This window comes from Equus caballus, chromosome 26, assembly GCF_041296265.1.
Source record: "Equus caballus isolate H_3958 breed thoroughbred chromosome 26, TB-T2T, whole genome shotgun sequence".
In the NCBI taxonomy this organism is placed as follows: Eukaryota; Metazoa; Chordata; class Mammalia; order Perissodactyla; family Equidae; genus Equus; species Equus caballus.
This window is the reverse complement of record NC_091709.1, coordinates 39,227,041-39,243,659: the sequence shown is the minus strand read 5'-3', so window position 1 is coordinate 39,243,659 and position 16,619 is coordinate 39,227,041. Positions and strand designations below refer to the sequence as shown.

Genomic DNA, 16,619 nt, shown 5'->3' with positions numbered 1-16,619 from the left:
CTGTTTGGGAGGAATATAGTTTCTTCCCCACAGGGTCAGGGTTGCTCTGTGGTAGCTAGATTAACTGCCTTGTTAGATGCTAAGGTTTTTGCTTCCTTTCCTGTTTCAACTGGAATGAATCACATTTGAAAATATTTCCATCCTTTTAGTGACTACATTGAATAACACACATTTCTCATTAATATTTACTGTAATCAACCTTAACTTTGCTCTTTTTCTTTTAATTTTAGCATGATTATTTCTATTATTATCTAGCTTCCCTCAGTCTCCATACTTACCTTCATTAAAATGAATTCCTGCCCAGATAGATTGAGAAATAGTCTTTTTTAATTTCTGGAGACTCAGAATTCATTAGCAGAATAACAAAAACTATGATGGAAGAAGGTAGATAGTTGGCTAACAGATTGCTTCAAACTATTTTCAACTGATTTCCTCCTCAATTCTTCTCCCCCAAACCATGCCACTGACAGGGGTCTCCAACCCTGAAATCCTGTTTAATATTTTATAACATTTCTTTGAAATGGGACAAATGATCCAGTCTCTCTGTAATATATTGAGTTCTGTACTTACAAAAGACTGCCATCAACTAGAAATTCTACCATCTTTGCCCTCACTCTCATACCCTTTTAAGGGATAAAGGGAGAATCATTACAAAACAGTGGAATTTCAAGACTGCTGCCTTCATACGCCTGCTTCCTGAGTGGTTGGTGGCCACCTGCTGCTGAGAAGCTGTTTCAAAGGGGAACTGGACTTACTTCCCTTTTAAGCAAGAGTTGCAGCGTGAATGTAGCATCAATCACAATTTCTAACACAGTCGTATCCTCTTTATGAGTACACTTCCTCAAAGACCTCTGGGCATAGACTGAATGTGTTAGGCAGAGCCCTTTCAAAATCCAGACGTGTTTTCCGAACAAATGCCAGATTTCCTGGCACTGCTGGTTGCAATCCCCTAGTCCACAAATGTAGTGCATCTGAGATTGTCCGTCTGGATAATCTTCCCTTCTAGTGTTTACTTAAAGTGGAAGTGATGTTATCCAGACGCTGGTACGAATGAGATCATGTCATGAGGTTTCGTTCTGATGTTGTGTTCTCTCAGTAGTGTGGTGACATCAGGATCTGAAGGCAGATGGATGGCTTTGATGACATTTCAAGGTTCCGGCCATTTCTAACCTTCCATGATGGTTGAGAAATCACTGGGGAAATGAGGACGTCACGTAAGGTGGCAGGTCAACCTGTTTAGTTATTCACAGCATGGGAAGATACCATGGAACTATTATTAGTGTGGTCTGAAAAGACTTCCCTGTTGTTGCTTTTTTTTAAAAAAGATTTTATTTATTAGAGCATTTTTTTGTGCACAGCAAAAGGGAGCAGAACGTACAGACATTTCCCATATATTCACTCCTCCTGCACATGCATAGCCTTGCCCATTATCAACATCTCTCACCAGACTGGTGCATTTGTTACAGTTGATGAACCTACACTGACACATCATAATCACCCATAGTCTATAGTTTATAGTAGGGTTCACTCTTGGAGTTGGGCATTCTACGAGTTTGGAAAAATGTATAATGACGTGTATCCCCCATTATAGAATCATACAGAGTAGCTTTACTGTGTGTTGTTGCTGTTAGAAAAAGTGTGTTTTGCCTAAGTGTAGATTGATTTCTTTAAGGTCCTACCTGAGAAGACAAATGGTTGAATTCTATTTTTCTGCTAAGATTTTAGGCAGGAGAAAATTTTTCATGAATGTCTCATGAATTGTTAGTGGATGTTCTCTGACAAAAGAGTTTGGGAAATGCTGGGGAAAAACATGACAGAGTCATCAATAGGATATTTACTTTGCTATTCTGATTCTGACATAAAAATTCATGTTGTCTAAATCAACCTAATTATCCAACTGAAACTAAATTTCACTTCTGAGAAACTGATGGAAAAACCAACCATGAACACCCTAGCAATCTGTTCTCATATCTGTTTTTAAATTAGCATTCCTTTAAGGATTTCATCCCCTCACTTGTTTATTTGTTCATTTAACAATTATCCATTTTGTGCCTTCTCTGAGCCAATGCTTATGCAGACATTGCACCTTGACAAAAGGGAGAGTGTGGCAGAGGTGGCTTGTCATGGCCGTCTTTCCCTAAGTAATGTTGAGCACATGGCAACCCAGGACAAACACTGTTTCCCAGCTTTCCTTGCAATGAGACTAAGTGCCATGTGACTTAAGTCCTTGTCAAAGGGCTGTGACCTTGAGGCCCACGTGCAAGACTGTTTATTTGACCTCTGTGCACTGGCTTAGGTATACATGTGTCCATAGCTGACAAAATGGAAGCCATGTGTTTTGAATGGCAGAGCAACAAGACACGGAGTCAGGAACTTTGACGTTATGGAGTGGCATAACAGCCTTTAAATACTTATGCTTAGACTATTATGTGAAAGAAAGAAACTTGTATCAGTTTAAATCACTGTTACTTTGGCCTTTATTATGGCGGCCAAACCAGTAACCTAACTGATCCAGAAAAGATTTCCATTGAGAAGGCATTGTCATAAGATTGGGTAAATGAAACTTATAGGACAAAGTGAAATGGTATATACTGACCATCTCAGTTTCTATAAAAGGCCTGAGTCCATTTTAGCCAAGACATGCAGAGAAATAAGGCCAGCTTTCTGTATTACAGCTGAACTTTTCCAGTTAGCCCAGGGTGCACGGGCATTTGACATGGATCCAAAGGTTTTAAAATAATCACCATCTATTTCCTAGTTCCTTCTATATATCTTTGAAAAATAAATCCTGGTTTCGTAAACTTCCTTTTACCAACATGCTACCTCTATCCACCTAGTGGGCATAGGTAAACACAGAAGTATATATTTAGATGTGGGTTAGGCATAAAATAGCTTTTTCTTTCTAACTAAGGAAAAGAAAAACCTCAATTCATTACTAAATGTGACACTTTACATTTTAGATCTAAGGAGACAAAAAGAACCATGTGAAAATGTGCTATGCTTCCACTAAGTTAACAAGATGTCACTTTGTGAGAGAATTTTCATAATTAATGAACCAGTTCAATTTGCTCTGCCATTTGACTTTGATTAATATGTCGTGGAGTATTCCCACCGGGACTCTTTCCAGTTGGTTTGGGAAGCTCTTATGTCTGTATCCTGTGCACGTGCATGGATCAAAGTGCTGGCATCCAATACCTGCCTCGTTAGGTCGGGGAACAGCCATGCAAACTCAACGACAATGCCTGAGATCCGGCAGCAAGCCACCGCATGACCTAGATGGACAGACCAAAACCAAACAAACAGAAAACCCAAACCAGAGCCATTTGGAGAAGGGATTGCACGAGCCACTGCCTATTTTATAGGGTCTTAGAAGGAAAATTTATGTGATTAAACGTTTCTTCCTAATTCTGCGATGGATTTGGCAGACTGAATGAAATGATGTTAGCATTGTTTTTAAACGATCTGATTAAAATTTGCTTCACTGAAAATTCAGTTTATGTGGATAAATTATTCATATGAGAAATTGTGTCAATTGTGTCCAGTCAGTGCATTTTTCTGTTTAGAAATCACTGCAGGTATTTCAAAGAGGGAATTTAATACAGAGGATTGGTAGTACAGAATTTGACAAGGATGGAACAAAAATGAGGAGGCAAAGTTACCCAAAGATTAGGAGCTGCAGGATGCCACTATCCTCTCAGGCTTGAAGAAGCCAAAGGGAACATGGCAGGACTGACTCTTGGCTTAGGTTTGCTGATCCATGAACTTGTTGCTGCAAAAATGGAGCTGACTGAGCAGAAATGCAGAAGCCACACTTGCCAGCCTTTGCTGCTGCTGCCACCATTGCCAGAGGCACCACTAGAAGGTAGAAAAATTGCATCTCCCTTACTCCCAACTTTCAATTTGCTGCTGGTGCCTCCCATTGGTAGAACCCAATAGGAGACTGGTTGGCAAGGGAATCTGGGAAATATAGTTTCCAGGCTATCTGCCCCAGGGTCAGAGAGGAGGATAAAGAAACGACGGTGTGGAGTTGAGGAGTGAGAGACTCTAGTCAGCACCCAAGTATTTCCAAGGACACATCTTATAAATTTAAAGCAGATGTACATTGCTTGATTAAATGAGTGAGTGAGATAATATTTTATTACTAGCCAAGATATCGCCTCTTTAAATCTCTCTCTGTGGAATCATATAAAATGATAATCTAGCATATGCATACAAATCTGAAGTTGTTTGGATACTAATGGGTAATTTATTTAAAATGTTCTCATTACTATTTATTCAGACTAATTATCCAACTGGCTTTATTGGCAAGAAACAAGACCCAAACTATAATTTACATCCTATGCCTTGGCCATGACAATTCTATCTTTCTATAACAACCAAAAAAGATCAAATTTAGACAGAAAACGTAGTGAAGAAATGAAATGAAACTCATCTTAAACCTCACATATCTCCCACTTGAGATAAGAATTCAGGTGGCCCCTTCCCTGGGTAGACATAATCCCAGAGGCTACCCCAGCCCAACAACACCTTGGAGAGATGTGAAATACTACAAGGACCTGTTGCCTTCCAGTGGGCTTCTGTTGATCAAAGTGAGTCAAGGCCATGGACACTTGAGAGAAGAGACAGAACCCTTTGTCTCACTTTGTGGCCCAGCAATGTTTTATAGGAAAGCCATTAATAAAAAGGAAAAAAGCCTGTTGGTCTTAGTGGCGTTGTATAAACAGGGCTGGATAATTTTCCTGTATGAATTCATTCATATTTCTTCATGTGAGTCTGAGAAGTGTGTCTGGAGGGCATTTTCCTCCTTGGCTGGAGGTGACTTAACAGACTGGCAATTACTGTCATTACAGGCCCAATCACATAGCTGGAGGATCTAGCCGGCTGCTTACTCCTGAGCAGCCTGGGACAAGTGGGAGCATTTGAGACCACACTGAGAGGCCAGGGAACTGTAGACAAGTAATCTGCTGGGGGAAAAGGCCCCTTTGATCTTCGCACCAGACAGCAATTTCAGCAAAAGCAGAGTCGATGTGGTATTCTTTTATTGCAGTGGGATGGGCATTACCGACTCACATGTGTAGGGATTGCCAAGAGGAAGTAAAGATGATCTTTAGCTTACCTGCATCTTAAGCTGTGCAGTGAAAAGGGTTCATGTTTTTGTTAAATAGAAATGATCTGAATATGCAATAAAGGCAAACCATTCATTTTTTTAAATGTTTTAATCACATGGCCAATTTCAGCTCATGTAAGATTGGACCTTGCTGGGCAACTGGAATCTGGTAATAGCTATTTTCTTTTTGATACTTTGGGTGGACTGCAAAAATTCAATCATTTTTGTTAAATTCAGTTCACTGCTTGCCTTCAGGTTTCCCTGGAAGCATATGCTGTCAGCCTCCAGGGAGAGAACAGACTTGTACGTGTGTCCTTAGCGATAGTTCTGGCTTAGCATTATTTGAAATTTGAAACAACAGAAAGGTTGTTTATATAGAGAGTGGTCCAAGGCAAAAAGTGGGTATGGATGAAGGGCAATTACTCATGTCCTTTGTCCTGGTTACAAGAAAGCATCTCATCACAAGCCATTCTGACTTCGTCAGCATCTCTGAATGACTCAGTGCCTTTAAGAAAGGTTAACAGAAGCTGTAAGGGGACCTGTCTGTGAGCCTTCTTGGTTAAGCACCTAATTCAGCCCATCAGAATTTACTAGGTTCAGAATCATGGTCTTTTCTAGAACTAAATATGTTATGGTCCCTCTAGCTGGACAGGATGTAGGGCGTTTATGACGGCCACTGTTATTTTGATCTTCAGCGTATACCAATAGGCTATCCATTGGTAAATACTGAGTGAATGACAAAATGAGTTCTCTGCTTATGGCCACTGATTTCCTGGTAGAACTCCCCTTTCTCTAGTGCCTACAGGAAATGTCTTCCCCGCTTGTGTGTGTGGTGTGTGTGTATGTGTCTGCCAGACTTGCCAGTTCTAAGTCGGCCACGGGGGGGTTGCGTTCAGAAGCACACACCATGTGACATGTCAGGCAGATCAAAGCAGGGATTTCAGGGCTGACTACAAGGGGAAATGGTTAGTAATTAATAAAAGGATGTGGAATTGGTCATGTTGACTGAAAGAGCCCAGAACCTTGGCGAAAGGCTCCCAGAGGCTGCCAAGATAAAAAGAGCGGCTGCACTGAGTTATGGATGGGTGAAGCTTGCAGGTGTTAATGCCACTGGGTGAGGGGAGCAGAGCAAGAGGTTTGCTCTCACCCAGGCCACGGCCTTGCTGATTGTAAGAGCCTCTTCAGCTCCAGCCATAGTTTTGGTTTGTTTTTAAATGCAGCTTTTAGGGGCCTTTAGGGACATACAAAAACTTGATAATGATGTTTAATTCTGAGAGTCAAGCTGTGGTTTCTCATTTGCCATTTCTGGTTTTTTGTTGCTTCATGTCAATATGTTTTGTTTCCAGATTTAGGATCAAAGAAACCTTTCCCTTGCGCTCGCCCATTTTTCTCCCCTGTGTGCTATCGAATGCTTCGATGAAACCAATAAGTCCCCCAGGAACATGGGAGTCTGCTGGCTTCTCCACCACGGCTGTAACCACGGTACACTTTTTGGTAGCTTGGTGCTAAAGAGTAGAATGTGAGAAGGGGAGGTGACACCGATAATGGATGTTGGGAAAGAGTAGAGTAGAGATGAGTCGCATCTCAGCAAGGGACTGGTGAGTGTCCGGTTAGCCTTGGTAAGTAAGTTTCAGCTAACAAGGTTGAGAGCCATGAGCTGTAGATGGTCTGGATGCAGATGTGTGTGTGTGTGTGCGTGTGTGTGTGTGTGTGAGTGCATTCTTGGGAGTTGGCAAAAAGTCATGGAACCTCTGGAGACATTTTCCACTGATTGGTTGGGAGACTTGTGAGCTTATAAATTGCCTCATTGAGTTTTGAAGCCATTTTCCCAACGGAGTGATGATGTTTTCTCCTTTCTGCAATCTTCATAAATATCTCAGGACAGGATGTCCCTGTAAGGAGGTTCTATTCATCCTAATCAAGCGACAGTGCGGCTTGTTAACTTCTGAATGATTTTTTCCTTTGTTCTTTGCCCTCTTTCAGTCCTCGTCCAGCTCCTGCCTACCTCCTCCAAACAGACCAGTGCCATCAACAGCGTGCTGAGCTGGGAGAGCGTGGAGGGCTGCATCGGACATTGCTGGTTCATCTTCGGCAGTTTAGAGTGGAGTTCCTAGTCTCGGAGCAGACTGCAACTTTATGGGTAATCCTGTATTTTAAGAATGACAGATGATAGATATGACAGATGTTAAAATAACAAGTAATTATGGGCACTGGGGACAAGAGTGTTTGTTAATTTCTCTGTACTCAACAATAGTTTCAAAACACGAAAACGTCAATTGAGGGATTGGAAGGCTGATGTAGAGAGTGGTAAGAAATGACAGACAAATGCATGCTGGGTGCCTTCACGTCTTTACGAGGAAATCTCTACATTCCCTGTGTGTCACTTATCATTTGCCCCATAATGCCCCATAGTAGCGCCCCAAAACTCAGTGGCTGAAAACTATAATTAATCCTGATTGCTCGTGTGTCTGTGGGTGTGGCTGGGTGGTTAGGATGGTCCTGCTCCAGGTATCTCTCAAGTTCCCTTGGGGTTGGGAGGTTAACCACAGGCTAAGCTGTGGCATGTTCCTCTCCTAGTGATGGCAGAGGTGCAGGAGGAAAATGGAAACAAGCAAGGCTGCTTAGCTTTGCCTGGGAAGAGGCGCACTTTCCCTCTACCCACACACCATGAGCAAGGTGAGTCACGTGGTGGAGCCAAAAGCCAATGGGCAGGAAAACACCTTCTGGTCATGGTGAGGCTGAGCAAGGGTGTGGATGCAGAGAGGGGTTAAGATTTGGCCAATCTTAACATGTATTTAGAAAGACTACATTCTACATATAAAATTATATCTCTATAAATATAACATAATTTATGATATAATAATATAATGCATTTTATTATATATTATTGCTATATATACTACATAATATGGTAATATATATGATTCCATATATTTGATTCTATTTCATATAGAGAGAGAGATGGTTTCAGTGAGAATGCTCATATCTGGCTTTCTCAGAGTTCTCTTTGTCTCCGTCACTGTGATATGGTCGAGGTGTTTGTAGCTGTTAGATGTTGATCTCCCTTGGAAAAAAACAACATCCTAAACTTTTCAGCTGTGATTTTATTTTTGATTCCCTGGCTACTGGCATGTCCCAGCCAGCTTGCTGGGTCAGGAGCCTCTGTGGTTTTCAGGAGCAATCGTTCTAAGTTGAGCTGGAGGAGCCAGCCTCATTTAAGTCAGAGAGAGTCTTTCATCGAAACTCTTAGAAGGAAGGACATTTTGTTTCTGGATAGGAAATAGCACTACATCTGGGCCAGCTGTCTCTGTCCTCACCTCCTCCTGGAGTCTCTCCCAGCAGGGATGGGGCTGTCTGCGTCTCTCCTTCCCTAGACCCCCCACCTAGTAGCATGCAACATGGAGGCCACTGCACACACCAGAAAACGGCGTGTGGCAGCCAGCATGGTCTGTCTTCTTCTGTATTCACTGGGCAACATCCTGGTAATGTGGGCAAACACCTCACTTTACAGCAGTGTGTTGGCTCTTAGTAAATATTACGTAATGAAAAGGCACTTTTCTAAGGACTGGGAGAACTTTCTGGTGGGGGGAGAGACAAAAATTACACCTCACACGGAGAATTGGAGTGTGGTGATGGAAGCAAGACATGCTGATGCAGCAGGTGAGTTGGGGCTGTTTTGGATAGGGTGAGGACAGAGGGAGGGAGGGACGGCTTCTCTGAGGAGATGACATTTAAATTGAGTTAGGCGTGACAGGGAGGAATCAGTCATGCAAACACCTGGGGGAAGAGATATCCAGGTAAGGAGACCAAGAGTTGTAAACATCACAAGGGAGTAATAATCTACCCCCAAAACTCTAGGTTCCAAAGGTCACCTTCTCCAATGCACCCATCTTGTATTTCAGAGGGAAGCTTTCTTTCAAAATTCTTTCAGAGCCCACGGGGGCACTAGGAAGGCCTACTTCCAACAGGATTGGCTATTTATTTTTTAAATAAAATTTACTGTTTAGAGCAGTTTTGGTACTCAGCAAAACTAAGCAGAAGGTACAGAGATTTCCCACACGCCCCTTGGCCCCCGACACACGTAGCCTTTCCCACATCCCCCACCAGAGTGGTACATTTGTTACAGTTGATGAACCTACACTGACACACCATTTTCACTCGGAGTCCATAGTTTACCTTAGGGTTTCCTCTTGGTGTTGTAAGTTCTTTCTGTGTTTGGACAAATGTGTAATGACATGTATCCACTATTACAGTACCATACAGAGTACTTTCACTGCCCTAAAAATCTTCTGATTATTTTCAAGTACAATGAAATCCCACCAGTGTCATTTACATAGCAAAAAGAAGAACAAAGGAAAGCAACCAGGGCAGCTTTTAATTTTTTTTCTCTTTCTTTAAGATCGTAAAGGTCTTTGACGCGTGGAAGGCAGGCTTTTATTAACTAGGCATTTGTATCATAAACATAATTCCCAGACAAGCAGGAAAGTCCCAGAATTCTGAGTCATTGATGTTTGAATAGATGTTTTGTAAGGCCAAGCATTTGCTTTTACAAATAAAGCATTGATGAACTAAACAGTTGCTTGAAATGAACCAGGAAAGTTTTATAATGAGCTCTTGGCCTTCAGAAGACAGTGCTGTGATTTATAACAATTTTTCCCTCTTTAATTTGTATTTGCATTACAAGAAAATCTCCCATTTTGGCCACCCATCTTGGTCAATGCCCAGTGTGAAGGAGACCTGTATCTGCAGAGAAAAATAATAAACACAATTTCGTGTGGAAAAACAAGATAGTCACCTGGTATATGCGAGATATCTGCTCTTGGTTTGTGGGATCCTGGGCTGCAGTGGTGTCTTCTCCTATGCTGAGAGTTATAGGAAAGCAAGGAAGGATTCTGTTTGTGAAATACAGTTTTGTCAGGAGTATGATCAATGTGGTTTATTTCTTATTCTGGGTTGCTGGGAACACAGTTGGGATGTTTTAACACATTTGTGCACTTCAAGAATAGAAAGGTGTAGAAATAGAATGGGAGAGCATTCAGAGAGGGCCAGAGAATCAGGTATTGGAGGCTCCAGGCTCTGATTTATATTAATAAGGACTAAACACCTCATGAGGACTTTGCCTTACCAACAACAAATGGTGGGAAACGCTAGCTGTCTGCACCTACTTGAAGGGAATGCAATTCAAAGAGAACAATTTAGCTTGATATAAACAGCTGAAGTTGGGTTGGGGACTCAATGGGTAGATGTTAGGGAATTAGGAAAGCCTCTTTGTAGAAATAAAGTCATAGAATTTCAAATTAAAATACTCAGGTCATGGGCTTAAGTACTTCTTTTCCCCTCTCTCTCTACCCTAAACACTCCATTTTCTTAACCATTCCAAACAGATTATTCCCTGAATCAAACTGTCCATTTGGACAAGGTCGTCCACTCTGAGAGACTCCCATTGTGGAGAGGAAGGGAACCAGCTGTCTGTCCCAGGAGGCTGGGGGGCGGGGGGGCTGGCGAAGAACCATGGTCTGAACACGTGGGCGCAGCTCCCTCGGCAATGAGGAATGTCCAAGTCCTTTTCTGTTGTTGGATGGATTTCATCATTCTTTACTGTTGAATCTGTGGGTCCTGAAGTGGATCTGAAATCTTCTCTGCTCTCTCACTTGATTCAGGACCTCTCTGTAAGAATAATACTGACTCATAGTCACCCAGACTCTTTTTTGGAAATTCCGGTGATGGGTAAGTCAATTTTTTGTGAGTCAGCTCACTTACTCACTGATATTTGCTCTGGGTCAGTCCCCTATACACAATCATGGCACGTAATCAACTGGCGAGTTTTACAAAATCTTTACTGCCTGGGGCCCATCTTTAGTCACTCTCATAGAATTGTTCTGGGGAGGGGGCGTTGCTGGCATCAATATTATTTAAAACTCTTCACATGATGCCAATAGGAGACTGAGGTTGAGAGCAATGGCTTTTGTGTTAGAAAATACTTTCTTGTACTGACGGAAGTCAACTTTCCTAGAGCCACCAATCATCCCCGTTAATTCTTTCCTCTGGAGCTAAGACCATTTCCTCTTTTACCTGACAGTCTTCCAGACGTATGAAGTTGGTTGCCTGCCCCTAAGTTGATATCACTTCCCTGAGGCTTTTTCTTCTCTGGGTGAAGTCACTCATTTTCTCAAAAGTTCCTCCTGTGATGTGGTTTTACTTCCCTCACCATCCTGATCATAAGCTACGCTGTCAGGATGCCACTTACAGTGTGTATCTCTTCATGCTTTTGTTTCAGTGTGATCTTGCTGTCAACTAAATCCCCTCAATTTTCCCCTGCAAAAAGCTTACAGCTTAGTCTGGGAGACAAGCATGCCAGCAAACCAAAGCTTCACCATCCTGTAATTATGAAATTGATTTTAAATGTCTAAATGCAGGAATTTTATTTACCCTTACTAAATTTCATCTTGTTGGGTTTACTGTTTAATTCTGTCCTCCAAAAGTACTGTTAAGTATTGCCTGTTTGGTATCTTCATATTTTTATCCATGTTATTCACAGCAGTAACGATAATAGACTCTGTTCATTGGCTGTGAGCACTTTATTGACTGTAAACACTTGACTGGAAGCTCCACCAGGTTGGAAGGAAAGAGGCAGAAATAGAGCCTCAACTTCTATGGGTGGAAAGTAGGCTGAGAAAGCTACAGAATCACCAACTAAGTATTCTTAAAGAAAAAGAGGGATTCTCAGGGACAGAAACAAGAACCCAAAGGGTGCAATCAAGAGGCACTGGAGAGTGCTGGGCCCCAGAAAGAAACTTTGGCCATCTATGCAGCTGGAGTGCGGGATTGTTTTGGACCAGTGCTTGCTGCATACCTTCTGTTTCTCCCCTTTTAGAATGAGAGTGTCTATTGTGGTTATCCTGTGCTTGTCATAATAGTATAGGTGGAGTGTGTGTGTCTGTAGGGAGGAAGATGACTTGTCTCTATAATTCACAGTATGCAGATGGTGATGAGCAGTTCTCAATGGGATGTTTATGAAAAGCCATCCATACCAGGGAGCGCCATTTATACTTGGACGTGATTTAGAGGGATGAGACTTTTGGAGAGTCTTAGGACAGGTGAGTGTATTTTGAGTGAGAGGTATGTAAATAATATGTGTCCAGAGGCAGACTGAATCTGGGCTCTGTAACTGTTTGACCAATAGAATATGGGGAAGGGACACTGTGCCAATTTTCAGGTCAAGACCTTAAGAAACTGGCAGCTTCCACTTCCTGTCTCTTGAGATGCTTATTCTTAGAATCCAGCCACCATATTGAGAGGAAGCCCAAGCTGCCCTGTAGAGACACTTTCAATGGGGAGTAGCCAACAGCCAGAAAGATTGCCAGCCATGGCAGAGGGTCCCCTTGGAAGCAATGGTTCAACCTCAGTATTGTGACCCCAGCTTATACCAAGCAGAGCAGAGATAAGCTGTCCCTACTGAGCCCTGCTCAGAATCAGATTCATATGCACGGTAAATCATGGTGGTTGTTTTAAGCCACTAAGGTTGGAGTAATTTATTTCCCATCAATAGGTAATAGCATCAGGTACTGTGTTAACAACTTTTTATATATTTTCTTATTTAATCCTCCTAATAATACTATGACATAGGAATTTTTCTCCTCCTGAGAGATGAGAAAACCTGAGACTCAATGAGTTAAGTAACATGCCCAAGGTCAGACAAGTAGTAAATGGCAACATTAGGATCGAAATTAGGCAATGTATCATTCTTTTAATCTCTAATTGCTGAGTAGGACAGAGCTGAGGGCAACAGAGCCTTGCAGCCATTTAACAGATATCTACAGATCACTTTCTGTGGAGAGAAAAAGAAAGAAAACATAGTCTGCCAAACAGTGATAGCTTAGAGGAGGAGAGAGACATGCAAACAAGTAAGTACTGTTCAGTATGATGTGCTGTGAGAGCCAAGAGGAGGGCTACAAGTATGTTTCCAGTTCTTTCTCTGCAGATTTCCTGCCTGCATAGATAAACAGATTGTATTTATATATGTTTTAATAAGAAATTGACAGCACTCTATAAATATTCTATGACTTATCTTGTTCGCATCTTTATTATGTATATGGGCCCACTATTTTAAATTGATGACCATAATTTATTAAACTGCCCCCCCCCATTAGATGTTTCTGAGTTTTTGCTATTTTTATCAGATATCTTTATATATACAGCACCTATGTGAGCATTTCTTTAGGAATTGTTGGATCAAAGGTTATGATTGTGATTTTTAAAAAATTATTACCAGGAAAGCTTGATCAATTTGTACGTTTACCAAAAACATGTGAAAAGGCCAATTTCCTCCATCCCCATGCTTATGAACACTGCTTTTATCAGTCAGTTAAGCTTTTGCCATAAACTTGGGAAAATAAAGTGCTATTCTTGTTTTAATTTGCTATTTCCTGGTTATCAGATCATCTCGTTTGCCTTTGGACATTTGTGTGTATATTTTTTAGAATTCCTGGTTTATATTCTTTCCTTCTTTCTTACATAATTTTTTTATGGATTTGCATGAGTTCTTTAAATATTGTAGATATTGCTCTCAGTAATTGTTGCAAAGACTTTCTCTAAGCCTACTGCTTGTATTTTTTTTTTTAAGATTTTATTTTTCCTTTTTCACCCCAAAGCCCCCGGTACATAGTTGTGCATTTTTAGTTGTGGGTCCTTGTAGTTGTGGCATGTGGGATGCCGCCTCAGCATGGCTTAATGAGCAGTGCCATGTCCGTGCCCAGGATTCGAACCAGCGAAACCCTGGGCTGCCGAAGCAGAGCATGCGAACTTAACCGCTCGGCCTTGGGGCCGGCCCCTACTGCTTGTGTTTTAATTTTGCTTAAGGAGTTCTTTCCTATGGAGGCTTTACATTCTCATGAGAAACAATGTTTCAGTTTTTGTCTTTAGAGCTTCTGGTTTGTCTTGGTCAGGAATGCCTTACTCCAAGTTTATAAATTCCTTGTATTTTTTCCTAATGTTTATAGGTTTTCTTTTTTTAGCGTTTCACTCTTCAATCCATCTGGAATTTGTTTTGGAGTATGCTATGAGGAATGGAGGTCTAAGAATTTTTCTTAATAAATATCTGGTTGTCCCAACACCATTTATTTGGTTATCCACCCTTTCCCACAGAATTTAAGCTTTATTAAAATGGAATATATCTGGGACTGTTTCTGGACTCTGTTTTATTTTATTGATTATTTTTCTATTTCTGTACCAATAGCACATTCTTTTCATTAACAGAGAGCTGAAGTATGTTTTGATATTTAATACTCGTTCCTTTTAATCTTTTCCAAACATTTTCATAGATATTCTCTTTCTGATGAACTTGGAAATTAATTTGTCAGTTTCATAAAAAATTCTGTTGGATGTTGTTTCACATGGCATTGAATTTATAGATTAATTTGGAGAGAACTGACATCTTCACAATATTAACTTCCCATGACTGCATTTACTTTATTTAAAAAAATAACATAACTATATTTATAATAGAGATTTTTAATTCTGGCTGCACTTATTAATGCCTGGATCTCACTTCTACAAGCTCTGATTTAATTAGTATCATAGAGATTCTAATATGCACTCAAGGGACAAAACCATTCTTGTATAGTTTTGTAAAAAAAATTTAGTGCCTGTACTTTTAAAAAATTAATATATGTTTTTACTTTCATGTTTTTATTGAGGTATAATCGACATAAAATTTCTGTACATTTTTCATTAGATTCATTGCTAGGTCTATTATACATGCTTGTTGTTGTTAGTAATGATCTTCCTAAAAGTATTAAAAGTTCAAATTAGACTCCTACTTTATACCTTTATGCCCAAATGAATTCCAGATGGATTAAAGAACCAAATATAAAAAACTAAGCTATAAAAATATTAGAAGAAAATGAGAGGTATTCAGTTTGTTAAGGTGTATAGGTAAGCTATTGATTTTGTATCTGATATTATTTTTAATAGTATTTCTGTCAATTCTCTTGGGATAACAATTTGCCTGTGTATAGGGAAATTTTTATTTTCTTATCTGAAGTTTATACCTCTTATTTCTTTTGTTTTTCTCTCTTTTAAACTAAGACCTATAATATTCAACAGTGATAGATAGTAGCTATGATGCTTATCTTGTTCTCAACCTTGATAGAAACTTTCTAATCTTTGATTGTTCAATATGATATTTTCTGTGAGTTTTTCCCTAGGATACATGATTTTACATCCTTTTTTAGTGCACTAAAAGTCTTGTTTTTTTTTTAAAATCCGGAAAAGGTACTGAATTTTATCAAATGGATTTTTGGCATACATTGAGATGAGCATACTGTTTTGTCCTGAAATCTGTTGATGGAGTTGGCTACATCATAAATTTCCTAATATTGAGCCACTTTTACATTTCTAGGTCAATTCTTCTTGGCTATGATTTTAAAATAATAATATATTACTGAATTTGATTTGCTAATGTATTTTTTAGTATTTTAAATCTATGTTCATATATTCATGCATAACGTTGACCTATAGCTTCACTGTATTTTGCTTGTTTTGTGCTAACCTTGTCTGGTTTTGGAATCAAAGTGATACCTGCTGTGTAGAATGAATCTGGAATCTCGTTATTTTTGTGTAGTTTCAGATATATGTATGATTTAAGGATTAGCACTTGCTTCGGGGAATAAAAATCCCTATAAAAGTATTTGGTCCTGGTGCCATTTTTCTTTTAAAGGATTTGAGCTTTGAAAACCTGTGTGGTTTTTATAAGGGTATTATTCTATTCAAGTAGTCGCATTTTCTACCTCTTCTTGGATCAATTCTGATTAATATTTTTTTATAGAAAATCATGCGCTTGAGACTGTCAAAATTTTTTATAGTATTATTTAATAAAAATCTCTTATCTAGAGTTATGTTCCTTTTCTCATTGCTAGGTAGTTAATTAATATTTGGAATTTTGGAGTCTATTTCTCTAAACTAGAACCTTAGCTTGTTTCCACTCCATTCCTTCGGTTCCCCAGCTCTGCCACCTCCCATGTGGAGATCTTCTGGGATTTTTGTCACAGATTATTGTTAAAAACTTTAAAATATATTTCCAAACTATATTTTATTGGTTTCTCTTCGTTGTGATTTTTGGGTTCTACATCTTCCCCTTTTTAAATTCATTTCTAGTTTTTGCTCTAATCTGTTAGAGGAGGACTGTGTGTGAATTTTTGAATGTCTGCGAAAATGCCTTTATTTTGTTTTTCTTTTTCAATGCTAATTTGGATAAGAATCAGATTCTAGATTCAAAGTAATTCTCCCTCAGAACTTTTGAGGTTTTATTCTATTGTCTTTTAGCATCAAGTATTGTCAAGGAGAAATTTGATGCCCTCAGATTCTTGTTCATTTTAGGTAGCTTGTTTTATTTTCTCATGAAGCATTTAGGATTTTCTCTTTATCCTTGAACTTCTGAATTTTACGACAGTGTGTCAAAGGGTAGGTCCTTTGGCAAGTGATGGATATTTTTAATTCGTCTGTTTCTTCAGCC

At 39.8% G+C, this 16,619-nt stretch overlaps 1 long non-coding RNA gene across 2 annotated transcripts in view; it reads left to right on the top strand.

Moving 5' to 3' along the window:
* The first annotated feature begins 10,697 nt into the window (after positions 1 to 10,697).
* The window catches only part of LOC106782638 (uncharacterized), a 150,187-nt gene continuing 144,265 nt past the window's right edge, over positions 10,698 to 16,619 (top strand). The window contains exons 1-2 of one of the 2 annotated variants that reach the window (XR_011432851.1): positions 10,698 to 10,834; positions 12,083 to 12,204. This is a non-coding gene — a long non-coding RNA (uncharacterized lncRNA). The remainder of the gene's footprint in view (positions 10,835 to 12,082; positions 12,205 to 16,619) is intronic. The other variant, XR_011432850.1, reaches the window with a different exon arrangement.